This window comes from Arachis duranensis, chromosome 1 (genome assembly GCF_000817695.3).
Source record: "Arachis duranensis cultivar V14167 chromosome 1, aradu.V14167.gnm2.J7QH, whole genome shotgun sequence".
NCBI lineage: Eukaryota > Viridiplantae > Streptophyta > Magnoliopsida > Fabales > Fabaceae > Arachis > Arachis duranensis.
Window position 1 is genome coordinate 36280573 of NC_029772.3, and position 16394 is coordinate 36296966.

Consider the following 16394-nt stretch of genomic DNA (forward strand, 5'->3'; position numbering starts at 1 on the left):
AAAAGCTCTGTGTGACTTGGGGTCAGATATAAATCTTATGCCACTCTCTGTAATGGAGAAGCTGGGGATCATTGAGGTACAACCTGCCATATTCTCATTACAAATGGCAGACAAGTCAGTAAAACAAGCTTATAGATTAGTAGAAGGACGTGTTAGTGAAGGTTAAAGGCCTTTACATCCCTGCTGATTTCATAATCTTAGACACTAGGAAGGAGGAGGATGAATGCATCATCCTTGGAAGACCCTTCCTAGCCACAGCAGGAGCTGTGATTGATGTTGACAGAGGAGAACTAGTCCTTTAATTAAATGGGGACTACCTTGTATTTAAAGCTCAAGGATTTTCTTCTGCAACCATGGAGAGGAAGCATGAAAAGCTTCTCTCAGTACAGAGTCAAACAAAGTCCCCACAATCAAACTCTAAGTTTGGTGTTGAGAGGCCTCAACCAAACTCTAAGTTTGATGTTGAATCCCCACATCCAAATTCTAAGTTTGGTGTTGGGAGTCTACAATATTGACCTGAGTACCTGTGTGGCTCCATGAGAGCCCACTGTCAAGCTATTGACATTAAAGAAGCGCTTATTGGGAGGCAACCCAATTTTTATTTATCTAATTTTATTTTTCTTTTATTGTTCTTTAATGTTTTATTAGGTTCATGATCATGTGGAGTCACGAAAAAAATACTAAAATTAAAAACAGAATCAAAAATAGCAGAAGAAAAATCACACCCTGGAGGAAGGACTTACTGGCATTCAAACGCCAGTAAGGAGCATCTGGCTGGCGTTCAACGCTAGAACAGAGCATGGATCTGGTGTTGAATGCCAGAAACAAGCAGCATCCTGGCATTTGAATGCCAGGAATATACCCTGAGGAGAGCTGGCGCTAAACGCTAGAAACAAGCATAGAACTGGCGTTCAACACCAGAAACATGCTGTAATTGGGCGTTGAACGCCCAAAATAAGCATCACTTCGGCGTTTAAACGCCAGAATTGTATGCAAAGGCGTTTTACATGCCTAATTGGTACAGGGATGTAAATCCTTGACACCTCAGGATCTGTGGACCCCACAGAATCATCCCAGGATCTGTGGACCCCATAGGATCCCCACCTACCTCAACTCACCTTCTCTCTTCCCCATCACCTCTTAACCACTCACATCCATCCATCTTTTCTCCACCAAATCCCATCCATATGGCCGAAACATCCATATCTCTCCCTCTCCTCCATATCGTCTTCTCCTTCCATTCTTTCTTCTTTTGCTCAATGACGAGCAACATTCTAAGTTTTGTGTGGTAAAAGCATAGCTTTTTGGTTTTTCCTCCACACAATTATTGGGAGCAACTAAGGATAGGAGCACCAGAGGAGATCAAGCAACAGAGGCAAGGAAGAGACATAGAGGAGCTCAAAAAGCACCATTGGTCCTTCAAGAAGGCGCCACCCCCACTAAGGTGGACTCATTCCTTAACTTCCTTGTTCTTAATTCTCTGTTTTTCGATTTTTATGCTATATGTTTGTTTATGTTTTGTGTTTCTACTTCATGATCATTAGTATGTAGTAACTATGTCTTAAGGCTATGAATAATTTCATGAATCCTTCACCTCTCTTAAATGAAAAATGTTCCTAATTTAAAAGAACAAGAAGTACATGAATTTCGAAATTATCCTTGAATTTAGTTTAATTATATTGATGTGGTGACAATACTTTTTGTTTTCTGAATGAATGTTTGAACAGTGCATAATTTTGATCTTGTTGTTTATGAATGTTAAAATTGTTGGCTCTTGAAAGAATGATGAACAAAGAGAATGTTATTGACAATCTGAAAAATCATGAAAATTGATTCTTGAAGCAAGAAAAAGCAGTGAAAAAGCAAAAGCTTGCGGAAAAAAATGGCAAAAAAAATTAGAAAGAAAAAGAAAAAGCAAGCAGAAAAAGCCAATAGCCCTTAAAACCAAAAGGCAAGGGTAAAAAGGATCCAAGGCTTTGAGCATCAATGGATAGGAGGGCCCAAGGAAATAAAATCCAGGCCTAAGCGGCTAAATCAAGTTGTCCCTAACCATGTGTTTGTGGCAAGCAGGTCCAAGTGAAAGCTTGAGACTGAATGGTTAAAGTCGTGATCCAAAGCAAAAAAGGGTGTGCTTAAGAGCTCTGGATACCTCTAACTGGGGACTTTAGCAAAGCTGAGTCACAATCTGAAAAGGTTCACCCAGCTATGTGTCTATGGCATTTATGTATCCGGTGGTAATATTGGAAAACAAAGTGCTTAGGGCCACGGCCAAGACTCATAAAAGTAGCTGTGTTCAAGAATCAACAAACTTAACTAGGAGAATCAATAACACTATCTGAAATTCTAAGTTCCTATAGATGCCAATCATTCTAAACTTCAAAGGAGAAAGTGAGATGCCAAAACTGTTCAGAAGCAAAAAGCTACAAGTCCCGCTCATCTAATTAGAATTAATATTCATTGATATTTTGGGATTTATAGTATATTCTCTTCTTTTTATCCTAATTAATTTTCAGTTTCTTGGGAACAAGCAACAAATTAAGTTTGGTGTTGTGATGAGCGGATAATTTATACGCTTTTTGGCATTGTTTTTAGGTAGTTTTTAATAGGATATAGTTACTTTTAGGGATATTTTCATTAGTTTTTATGCTAAATTCACATTTCTGGACTTTACTATGAGTTTGTGTATTTTTCTCTGATTTCAGGTATTTTCTGTCTGAAATTGAAGGACCTGAGCAAAACTCTGATAAAAGGCTGACAAAGGACTGCTGATGCTGTTGGATTCTGACCTCCCTGCACTCGAAATGGATTTTTTGGAGCTACAAACTCCAAATGGCGCGCTCTCAAAAGTGTTGGAAAGTAGACATCCAGAGCTTTCCAGAAATATATAATAGTCCATACTTTATTCGAGATTAGATGATGTACAGTGGCGCTCAACGCCAGTTCCATGTTGCATTCTGGAGTCAAACGCCAAAAACACGTCACGAACCAGAGTTGAATGCCAAAAATACGTTACAACTTGGCGTTCAACTCCAAAAGAAGCCTCTGCATGTGTAAAGCTCAAGCTCAGTCCAAGCACACACCAAGTGGTCCCCGGAAGTGGATTTCTGCATCAATTACTTACTTCTGTAAACCCTAGTAGCTAGTCTAGTATAAATAGGACATTTTACTATTGCATTCGGTAACTTTTGACCACATTACATATTTGGTCTTGATTTTATTCCATTATTCATCTTAGGAGACTATTGATCACATTTTGGGGGCTGGTCATTCGGCCATGTCTGAACCTTCATCACTTATGTATTTTCAACGGTGGAGTTTCTACACACCATAGATTAAGGGTGTGGAGCTCTACTGTACCTCGAGTTTTAATACAATTACTACTATCTTTTATTCAAATTCAATCTTATTTCTGTTCTAAGATACTACTCATACTTCAACCTGATGGATGTGATGATCCGTGACACTCATCATCATCCGTCCCTATGAACGCGTGCCTGATAACCACTTCCGTTCTACAAGTGAAAGCTAGAGTGTGTATCTCTTGGATTCCTGATGCACGACACATGGTTGCCCTCGCCTGACAACTGAGCCTTCCATTCCATGGGATCAAAGTCTTCGTGGTATAAGCTAGAATTGATGGCGGCATTCATGAGAACCCGAAAAGTCTAAACCTTGTCTGTGGTATTTCGAGTAGGATTCCGGGATTGAATGACTGTAACGAGCTTCAAACTCGCGATTGTTGGGCGTGATGACAAACGCAAAAGAATCAAAGGATTCTGTTCCAACATGATCGAGAACCGATAGATGATTAGCCGTGCCGTGACAGAGCATTTGGACCTTTTTCACTGAGAGGATGGGATGTAGCCATTGACAACGGTGATGCCCTACATACAGCTTGCCATGGAAAGGAGTAAGAAGGATTGGATGAAGGCAGTAGGAAAGCAGAGATTCAGAAGGAGCACAGCATCTTCATACGCCTATCTGAAATTCCCATAGATGATCTACATAAGTATTTCTATCTTTTTTTTCTGTTTATTTATTATTATTATTCGAAAACTCTATCACCATTTATTATCCGCCTGACTGAGATTTACAAGATGACCATAGCTTGCTTCATATCAACAATCTCTGTGGGATCGACCCTTACTCACGTAAGGTTTATTACTTAGACGACCAAGTACACTTGCTAGTTAATTGAGCGAAGTTGTGAAATTATGTTTAGACCATGGTATTGAGCACCAAGTTTTTGGGGCCATTACCTGGAAATCAATTTTGAACAACAATTTAAGTATAATCACAATTTCGTCCACCATCTGTTATATGATTTCAAGTCTTAGAGATCAAAGTTAGATTGAAAGAAATGGAAAAAGGAGCAAGCAAGAGTATAAAATCATGAAGAAATGAATATCTTGGCTGTCAGCATCTGTGCATACGCATCATCACAGCGTGCGTACGCACAATTAGCTTTTACCTTGCCCGCGTACGCGTGACTCATGCATACATGTGATCAGAGTTTTCCCTCGCCTGCGTATGCGAACCACATTACCGCGTACTGCTGTCACGTGCCTCATTAGTGGAAACACGCTGGGGCGATTTCTGAGCTGTTTTTGACACAGTTTGAAGACTAAAGTCTAGCGGTGAAGCAAGCAAAAGGACATATATTCCATTATCTAGTTTTGGATAGTTTTTGAATTTTAGAGAGAGAAACTCTCACTTCTCTCTTGGTTGTAGTGTTCTTTGCTTATTTTCACTTGAATCCTTGGATTAAATCTTTTTTAATTTTAGTTCTTGTTGCTTTAATTGTAGTTCTATTCCCTAATTTTACTTAGCACTCTTTCAATTTTAATTATTTTGAGTCATGATTTTGGATCTTGTTGGATTTTGATTTTATTAATGCATTGAAATTTTTCATGTTCATTGGTGTTATTTGGTTTGTTATTATCAATTATTATTAGTGGGTAGTTTTGAATTGGATTTATTTCTCAATTTTATAATGTCTTCTTTTAGTGCACATAAGGTGTTTGTGAAAATGCATCTTATTATGACTATAGAGTAGATTTTTACTCTTGCCTTTGGGGTTGAGTATTGGAAACTCTTAAATTGTCAATTTCTAATGTGTATTGGTAATTAGAAATTGCTAGTTAGCTTGAACCTCACTGTTAGGAGTTGACTAGGACTTGTGAACTCAAGTTAATTATATTCATTTGACTTTCCTTTATTTGTTAGAGGATAACTAAGTTGAAGCAATAGATAATTTCCATCATTATTGATGATGACAATGAGAATAGGAATTCCAGTTTTCTTCCCTAGCCAAAATTCCTTATATTGATTGCTTGACTTATCTCTTGTTGAATTTGATCTCTTGGTTCTCTTAGTTTGATTACTTGCATTTAGTTATATGCTATTGTTATCTTCTATTACATGCTTGATAGTTAATTAATTATTGATGGTTAGTCTTAGTTACTTTAATTTACTTGTCAGGTGTTGCTTTGATCTTTAGTCATTTTACTTTTTTTTTCACTCAACTCAAAAACCTCCAAAAATTTCTAACCAATAATATGCATCATGTTACAATTTTTAGAGAAGACGACTCGAGATTCTACTCCCAATATTTAATTTTATAGTTGTGACTTTATTTTAAACTTTAATTTGAGATATTTTCTCGGTCAAGACTATACTTTGCAACATTAAATTGAAAAATTCTTTGATAATTTCTTAATTGACATTTATTTCGCGTCACCAATTAACCAAACCATTAACTTCTTCACTCTCTTCTCACTATGACTGAACTCCCTTCCCAAAAGTAACCAAAGTGTGTGATTAAGTTAGGACATTATTTAATGTAATATTAACTCATATTAATATTTAACAATCTCTTGATCTCCTTATCGTCACTTGTATTACAATTATGTATTTTAATTAACTTTCTTTTATTTAAATTTTAAATTTTTAAATTAAAAATTAATTATTTTTTTTTTTGAGAAAATAGGTCTTAGAGGTTGTTTTAGTTTCGAATTTTATTTTATATTTAAATTTAAATTTTAAAATTTTAAATATAACTAAAATAAAAATAAAAATAAATTATAATTTAAAAATAAATAATATAAGCAAATAATGTATAATTTATAAATAATATTTTAAAAATTAACAATGAGAACACTAAAATAAATAATTTTCAAATTTAATATATGAGTACCATGTTAGTAAAAAATTTTCTATTTGTATTACTATATATTGTTGTGATAAAAATGGATATGTGGATGCTCATTTATTATGAGTGGCTTAAGTTCTCAAAATGAGTTGTATTAAACAAATTTAAAAATATGAGTGTAGTATGTGTATAACATTACATACAAAGCAACAACAATAAATACTTTTCTCTCTTTTATATATACATTGCTACATATATACATATGAATCATCTCTATTATATTGAGATAATAATATTAACAAATATTAATACTAAAGTCATTTATTTATATTTATTTTTATTTTATATTTATTTTTTCTTCCTTATTTATTTATTCCACAACACGTCATAATAAGATTTTGATCAAAATCTAGAAAGATTCTGGTAATAAATTTTCATTATTTCAAACCTCTCTCATCTTGAATTTAATGTTCTTGATATATCTGAAAACAACTACTTATCATGGATATTAGATGCCAGAATTCATCTTAATTCATCGGATCTTGGAGATACTATTAAGACCGAAAACAATGCATTCCAAAAAGATAAAGGCAAAGCCATGATCTTCATTCGTCTTCATCTTGACGAATAATTGAAAAATGAATATCTCACACTAAAAGATCCTGTAGATTTGTGGAAGAACCTTGAAGAAAGGTATAATCAGCAAAAGACAGTGATACTTTTTCAAGCCCGACATGAGTGGACACACTTGCGTCTACAAAATTTTTAAATTCATAAATGAATACAATTTAACAATATTCCAAATTACCTCATGAATCAAATTATATGGAAAAAAGATAACTAATAATGACATGTTAAAGAAAACTTTCTCGACCTTTCATACCTCGAATGTGCTTCTACAACAGCAGTATCGAAAAAATAAATTTTAATATTCTGAGCTAATTTTTTACCTTTTATTGTTGAACATAACAATGAATTACTTTTAAGAAACATGAAGTGCACCCAACTGGTACCGCTCCATTTCCTGAAGCAAATCCAACAAATCATAACCCCAAAAGAGATGTTTTGGTAACAAGACAAATTATGAAAGAAGGAAAATTTATTTTCACAGTAACGGATCTTACCAGAAATGGAATAAAGAAAGAAATAATTGGCAAAATAAATCAATAAATGATAAATATTTCTGTTGTGGTAGAATGGACCATTGGTCACGTACCTATCATACCCCAAGATACTTAGTTGATCTTTATCAAGCATCTTTGAAAAAATATAACAAAAAAAAGGAGACAAATTTTGTTTCAAAAGATGTTGAAAATTACACCACTTATTATGAAGTATCTGATTTCTTTAAAGATCTTGAAGGAAATATTGGTCATTTGATCAATGATGAAAAATTTTAATATTTGGGTTCGTTAAGTACTTATGTAAATAAATAATGTAAAAAACTTTTTGTTAAGTTTTATTTTCTATATATTTAAATTTCAATTATGATGTATATAAATAATTTTAAATAAAATATTAATGTTTATGTTCTGGAATGTTAATGTGCATGTACTTTTACACATTTTATTATTATTATTTGTCTTTGAAAAAAAATGGCAAGAACATATAATGAAGATGTTTGCATTGTGGATAGTGCAAGTTCACATACCATTCTCAAAAGTGATATATATTGGATTAATAGTCAAATTCGTCCTTAAAAGATCACTCATTCTTCAAATTAGTTCTCAAATGATTTTTTTAGTCATATTAGTCCTTAAAAGATAAAACGTAAGTCAAATTGGTCCTTCCATTAGTTAGATGATGACGTGTCACATTAAGTACCATGTGTCACCAGATGATTGGTTGACGTGTTAGGTCAGTGACACCTAGCACGCCACGTCTCACTTGACATGTAAAAAAAGTTATTTATAATCAAAATAGTTTCTGAAAGTCTAAATGTAAGCCATTTTTATCCCTAAAATTTTAAAAATTAATCAAATTAGTCTTTATATAATTTTTTTATTTTTTTCATAATATTAAATTTAAAATATTTTTTATACGATTAATTTCAATTTTATTTTTAAATCTTAATAAACAAAATTCTCTTTACATAAAATAATTAAATTATTATAAAGTTATTTTGATATTTGTATTTTAAATTTTTGTATTTTCAAATTGTAATTTTTTTATAATAAATTTTTTTTAAATGAGTTTATCAAATTATTATTGATTATATATTAAAAATTTAATATTTTGAATCTCACTAAATAATATAGTAATTATTTTAAAATTTAAATCTTTTAAATTTTTTAAAATGATAATTTATATTATTGTTCAATTTATATGATAGAACTCAATAATTTAAAAATTCTTTTGTGGGATCATTAAATTTTTAAATATATAATCAACAATAATTTGATAAATTTGTTTAAATAAAAAAATTTCACTATAAAAAACTACAATTTGAAAAGGTAAAATTTTAAAATACTGACAAAATAACGTTATAATAATTTAATTATTTTTATTATTTTATGTAAAGAAAATTTTGTTTATTAAGGTCTAAAAATAATATTAAAATTAGTACTATCAAAAAATATTTTAAATTTAATATATAAAAAAATAAAAAAATTATATAAGGACTAATTTGATTAATTTTTAAAATTTTAGAGATGAAAATGACTTACGTCTAAAATTTCAAGGACCATCTTGATTATAAATAACCTTTTTACATGCCAAGTGACACGTGGCGTGCTAGATGTCACTGACTTGACACGTCAACCAATAATCTGGTGACACGTGGTACTTAACATGACACGTCATCCTGCCCCGTGGCATTTAACGTGACACATCATCATCTAACTAATGGAAGGACCAATTTGACTTACGTTTTATCTTTCAAGGACTAATATGACTAAAAAATCATTTAAGGATTAATTTGAAGAATAGGTGATCTTTCAGGAACGAATTTGACTATTAACCCGATATATATTTTACTCATCTTGTACCAAAAATAGAATATGTTAATACTATTATTGGCTCAGGCAATGTGATAGAAGGCTCCGGAAGAACTATAATTTTATTTTTTGGAGGAACAAAATTCATAATAAATAATGCACTATTGTCTAATAAGTTTCTAAGAAACTTATTGAGTTTCAAAGATATTTGCCGAAATGGATATCATATTGAACCAATGAATGAGGAAAATTATGAGTACTTATGTATCACAACTCATGATTTAAATAAAAATGTTATATACTTATATTTAGAGGTGGAAACAGGTCAGGTCAGGCCAGCTTTTACTCTTAATAGGTCATGCCTGTAATAAAGTATATTGGCCTAAACCTAACCTATAGCCTGATATAGACTTTTTAATTAGTATTGAGCCTGGCCTGAAGTCTGTCAATAGGCCTGTTTTTTTAAATAAATAATTAAATTTAAGATATAATTTAATTTTAAAATTATAAAATATAAAATAATAAAATTATGCACAATATTAATACAAAATAAAGACAAAATATCGATAAATAACTATCATTGATTAAAAAAAAGACAATGTATATTAATATATTCTCGCTTAGCTACTTCTAAAATATGTAACATATTAAAATAAAAGACTTCATCAATATTCAGAGTTGTAATAAACCAACTAAATATAACATCAAATAAAAGCTAATAACTACTTAAATCAAAACAAAGTAAAAAAAATGTTAGACAATTAATCGATTAACCTTTCAAGCTTGAAAGTGATTCAATTTTTTTGTTCCAACACCTTAGAAAAAAACACACATACACATATCATTAGATTTTTAAATAATATAAATTCAACAAATACTTTTTTTATTAGTACAAAAGAGAATATTCAAAATAAAATTGTGGTCAGTCTTAATATAAATGATATGATACCTTATTTATATATCATGAAAATTCAATTTTATTATTCTAACTACTCACATCATACTAATATCAATGTTCTCACATTTAAAAAGAGAAATATTTTCTATAACATGGATACTTAGTCAAAAAGAAAAATATTAAAAAGTTAATTTTTATCTTTGGTTTTTTCTTCAAACCATACCTGTTGGGAAGCTAATCTCCTCCACAAATGAGAGTTTCAATGGACTCTTAATTTAGTTAAGAACGATATTCATCAATAACTCTTCCTCCAGTGGTAAATGAAGACTCTGAAGCCACCGTTGAGACAGAAATTGCTAATATGTTCGCTGCCATTTTAGATAAAACCTTGAACTTCAGGCTATTGTTTTTCCACCACTTCAAAGCACTAAAAGACTTAGAATTGCCTTCAAGAATGTAAGCACTCTCATAAAAATAAACCTCTTATTTTGTTGGATGAATGACTTCTTTTTTTCTGAACCATATTCAATATTTCATCAATTCTACTTATTTCAGAACCAACCACATTAGAAGAAGCAATTAGACCATTAATGTTAACTCCACTTATTGTTGTCTTACCATCACATTTTTTTAGCATATTCATCATATATTTCTTGAAATATATTCTTTCACTTTATCAATATTTTCAATAGCCACATGCTCAGATTTATAAATTAAAGAAAAATAGAATTTAATAACATGTATTTGCACTTATATCTAAAATACAAGCTAGAGATATTATCATATTGTACTCTTCCTAATATTTGTCAAACTTTCTTTTTATTGAGGTTGCTATTTTTCTCATGAAAAAATCTCTATCCTCAATAGCATCATCAATTACTTATTTCCCTCTCTAAACTTCAGGAAGGTACAAATTTGCAGTAGGATACTCACTACCAGAAATGACATGATTAGCAAGACTAAAAATTTTTAGAAGTTTGCAAATCTTCTCAACTTTCCTCCAATCCTCTGATGATGGTTCATAACTGTGGTGGGATTTTCTTTTCTTATATACATAAAACACTGATTTAAACTTCAAAGCCATAAATAACATGTTGTAAGTAGAATTCCATCTTGTAGGACAATCAATGATGAGTTTTTTCTCCAATAAATGCTTGTTCTCAACAATCTCAACAAATATTTTAAATCTTAAATCATTAAAATTGACATGCTTGACACTTTCATGAACTTTATAAATAATACCTTTAATTTTACTTAGTCCATCTTGTACCAACTAATTTAAAATGTGTGCACAACACCTAACATAAAACAAACTACCACCAACAGGTAATGAGTTGTTATCTGAAATAGTATCCTTACGGCTACGTTTGGTTAGTGTGTGTGTAGGCAAGACATAGACACGGTGGAACGTGTCTTATGTTTAGTTTGTGAGACATAAAAATTGGAGAGACACGCATACCCATAAACATACACAATATACATGTATTCAGCGTCTCAGTAAAATGATGAGACACGGAATTGAAGCCATGGACACAGATCTGAAATTTTTTTGGACCGTTTTATCCTCATCAATTTTTTGAAATTTCAAATATCTCCTTATCTGTTTACAAACCCTAATCAGTTCTCAGCTCTTGTCTTCTATTTTCTGAAGCATCGTGTGCTCTTCATTGTGTGTATGCGTTGGTTGATTTTGTGAAACTTTTTATTATTCTATGATGATCTTCTTCTCCTTTTCACAAATCCTAACTAGCTCTAATCTCTTCACCTTTGTTTTCTCACTTTCTGCAGCTTTGTGTCTTCTTCACTTGTGTGTGTTGTCTGATGTTCTGAAGCTTTTTATTGTTCTATCACAATCTTTCTCCTTCATCTGTGCTAGAAAATTCAACTCAAGGTTTGAAGTAATTGTAATCTTCTTGTTTGTATATTGTATTTGTATGTTGTTGTATTGGGTATCTTTTTTTTTCTTTTTAAGCACATATGTATTGGGTAATCTTCTGTTTTGGGTATGTATTTTTAATAAGGTTCGGGTGGAGTATTATGTTTAGGGTTCAGTTAGAGTATTATGTTGGGTGATCTTGTTTTTTCTGATTTGGTCAATAAAATAGATTATAAGTGATGGTAACAAATAGAAAGATAATGGAATAGTATTATGTTTCAATTTGAATCACTTTGATGATAGAAAATTATGGTTTTGAGTCTATCTGAGAGCTTCATGTACTTATCCCCAATTTTAAATTTGCTATGATAATGGAGCTTTGTGTATCTTCACTTGATGACTTATATTTAATTAGATTCTAATCATTTATTTGTTGTTTTGTTCATAGAATCTGAGCCATCCGGTTGATTGCTTAGTTTTGAAATTTATTAGTATATTTTTACTTTGAATTTTATTTCCAATTTATAGTGCACAAAAAATTAGCAACTGAACTAAATTAAGAGTTCTCCATTTATGTATAAAAAATTGTTAGCTTGATAATATGAGCATGTGATTATGTAATGAGTGTTTTCTCTATTTGTAGTTTAATTGAAATGATCATATGAGTATGTTTTATGCATTTATTTTTTATTGTTTCTTAGGAAGTGATGATGGATCGTTCTGAACAAATTAAGCTATGTGTTGGATATTACTCGATCATGAGAATGCAATTTGACACGTTGATGTTATTTTTTTAGTTACTTTATATATGTATATTAGGAATAGAAGGTAGCGTCATTCTTCAATTAGGTAAAGAGTGAACACATTGCCATTAAGGCGAGATGCATTAGATAACATCATTAGGGCAGGTGGAGATAGAAATTGCATATGGGAGTTAAGAATGATTTTGAATGCATTTGCTAATTGGCGTGAATTGCTACAAGTTCAAGGTGGGTTAGACGAAGATGGTCATGTTGGCATAGGCGAGCAAATAGCAACTTTCTTGATCATAATCGCAGCGTACAAGTTAGGTTTTATAGGTTTGGTAAAACTGTTAGTAGGTATTTTCATAAGGTGTTAGGTTCAGTTTTGAGTGTCCAAAATGTGTTATTTGCAAAGGCAGACCCTGTACCAAAGGATTGTATAGATCCCAGATGGAAATGGTTTAAGGTAAGGTGTTGCATAAAGTTTAAATTTTTATTGGTCAAGTTTACTTGTATATAATAACTATTTTGTTTTGTCCATTTGATAGGGATGTCTAGGAGCATTAGATGGCACTTACATAAATGTCACAGTTCCCAATAGTGATAAATCTAGGTATGAAACAAGAAAATCTAGAATATCCACCAATGTGTTAGGAGTTTGCAATCAGAACATGAATTTTGTCTATGTCCTTAGCAGTTGGGAAGGATCGGCATCTGATTCAAGGGTACGTAGAGATGCAATTACTCGACATAATGGCTTGAAAATACCTGTTGGTATGTTTAAATTAATCTTTTGATAAGTGCATTAGCTATCTATTAAAGAATTACAATATACCTCTTATAATTTTTCCATCCTTCCATTTTAGGGTCTTATTATTTAGTGGACACTGGCTATACCAATGGTAGAGAATTTTTATCTCCTTATAGAAATATCAGGTATCATGTGAATGAGTGGGCTCAAAGTCACCGTGCACCACAAAATCATCTAGAGTTATTTAATAAGAAGCATTCGTCGGTTAGGAGTGTGATTGATCGGTGCTTTGGGCTGCTTAAGAAGAGATGGGCAATTCTGTGAAGCCCTTCATTCTTTCCAATTAGAAATCAAAGCCACATTATTATTGCGTGTTGTTTGTTACAAAATTTTATTCGTATGAACATGGATGTTGATCCTAAAGAAGATGCAACTCGGAGCATATACCCGTATGAGATGACACTGTTGTTGATGAAGCCGACGTAATCGATGTTGTGGAAAGTAGCCATGAGTGGACTCAATGGCGTGAGGACTTAGCAACTGAAATGTGGAAAATATGGAGAGGAGAACATGACGCGTAGAGTTTCAAATTTTTCCTAGTTTTATTATATTTGCAATTGTCGTGGACTATAAATTGTTGTACTTGAAATTATTTGAGTTTTTTTAAGGCATGATGTATTTGTATACTAGGTTTAATTAGTTGTGTTCTAATTAAAGATACATTTGGTTGTATTATTATAGGATTAGATTATTTCTAATTTTATTGAAATTGTTGAATTATATTGATATTCTATTAATAATTATTTAAATTCTGTTACAATTGTTAATTTATTGTAGTGTTACTCTGTTACAAATATGCTAGTAAGTATTGCTTTGCTAAAATTCTACAAGTCACTTGATATTTATTGTGTTGTTGCTGTTATTGTAAGTCTGTTGTAATGATGATAAAAATTCCGCTGTAACTGATTTATAATTCTGATAGTTATTCCGTTTGGTTTGGTGCTCTTTTTTCATTATTGTGCAACTACATTATACATCATCAATGGCTTCCATATCACATCAGTGGACTGAATAGAAAACTAAACAATTTGTGGTCTTCATGGAGGAATTAGATGTTGAAGGCAAGAGGGCGGATGCCGGTCAATTTAAACCCGGGGCATTTCAAGAGTTGGGAGATAAGATGAATGAGAAGTTTCCTGGATGTGGCCTCACTGTGAAGCACATCAGAAATAAACACAAGCGACTAAAAGAAAAATATATGTATGTGGCTGAGATGTTAGGTTATAGAGGCTTTGGATGGAATTCGGAAAAAATGTGTGTTGAAGTAGATAGCAAGCAAGTATTGGAAGCTTGGGGAAAGGTATGATTTTTGTTTTTAATCAATCCTCTTGCAAGATTTTCAAACTTTCATGTGAATTTCACTTTTGCTATATTTATTAATGTCAACTTTGTTTTATGGTATAGGGTCGCAATGTCACACTCTACACTCCCAGCAAGCCATTTCCCTTGTTTGAATGCCTTGGCAATATTTTTGGTAAGGATAGAGCTACCGGTGTTGAAGCATGCAATGGCAAAGATGCTGAAGAAGATGTTACTCCAGGGTCTATATTTGCTGCAGCCACAGCTGGTGACTTGGGATTAGGCGGCGAGGATATTGACATGGAGGATATAGCTGCTATTGAGAGTGAATTACCTAACACCTTTTCGACTTCTTTTGCTTCATCAAGTGAGAAAAATCAAGGACGTCAATCCGCAACTAAAAAAACCAATGATGCTGCAATCCTATCAAACTTGGCTGAAACTTTTAAGTCTACAGTAGAAGATCAAGGAAAGCATGTGCAAGTACTAGCAAATGCAATGAGTGGGGTAAATGACCAAGTGAATCTGGGCCGAACATTGAAGAGTTTTGGCTTTGACACAATGGAGATAGTGCAAGTTGCAAAGAAATTTATGCAGAATTCGGAATTGAAGGCAACCTTTTGAAGTTTGGACGAGGAAAAGGCAGCATTCATACGAGATATAATAGAAAACTTTTAGCTATTATTGATGTAGTTGGTTTAATTAGTTGTTAGCTTATTAAGGTCTATTGCTAAATACTGTGGGTACTTTGCTATAATTGACAAGGGTTTAAGTAATTGTTATATTATTAAAGTGCAATAGCTATATTTGCACCTAATTTATGCATGAACTAACTTTTATTTGTAATCTGCAACTCTATGTGTTAATTTTTTGGTTTATGCACCTAAGTTATGCCTCAGGTGTTTATTAATTATATTATGCAAATTTACACTCTATATTGTGCAATTATGCATTATTGTTTATTGCAATCAAATTCTGTAATTCTGTGTGTCGATTTATAAATGTATTGTGTAATTTTGTCCTTAAATACTTCTGCATATTTAAAATTAAATTCTGTATTCTCTTTGTTTATTTTCTGCACTTAGGTACAGTTGAATTTTAATTGTGCAATGTACTTTTTGTTGTGCACTTCTGCGAAATTTGAATCAAATTTTAGTTTCTAAAATAATGCACTTCCTGTGTTGATTTCATACATGATGTTTACAGCTTGAGTTCTAAATTCTGCACTTACATATTTGTGCAAAGCAAACAAAATATACTCCAAATACTCATTGATGAAAACAAACAGCAAGCCAAAATAAATTTCAAAGAAACCACTTTCCATTCAATTTTCAATTCATACAATTGTGTTGAATCCTAAAACTATACCAATAGAACTCTTATGCTATTATTTGTCATATTTATTGTACAAATACAATGCCAAATAATTGAAAAAAAATACAACTTTCAAAAGTAATATTTGGTCAAAAGTTGCAGTTGTCTCAAACCGTTGAACATTTGATCCATGACCAAGTTCTATTTGTGCATAGCAACCAATTATTTGCATCTTATAAGCCAAAGGCAACCATTTCTACTGCTGCTCATAACTGCTTGATCCTTTGATAGCAGGCACAAGCATTCTCTGCAAAAAGAATTTCAATAACAAAACTTTAATAGAAGCACAATATGCTTTGATCTTAC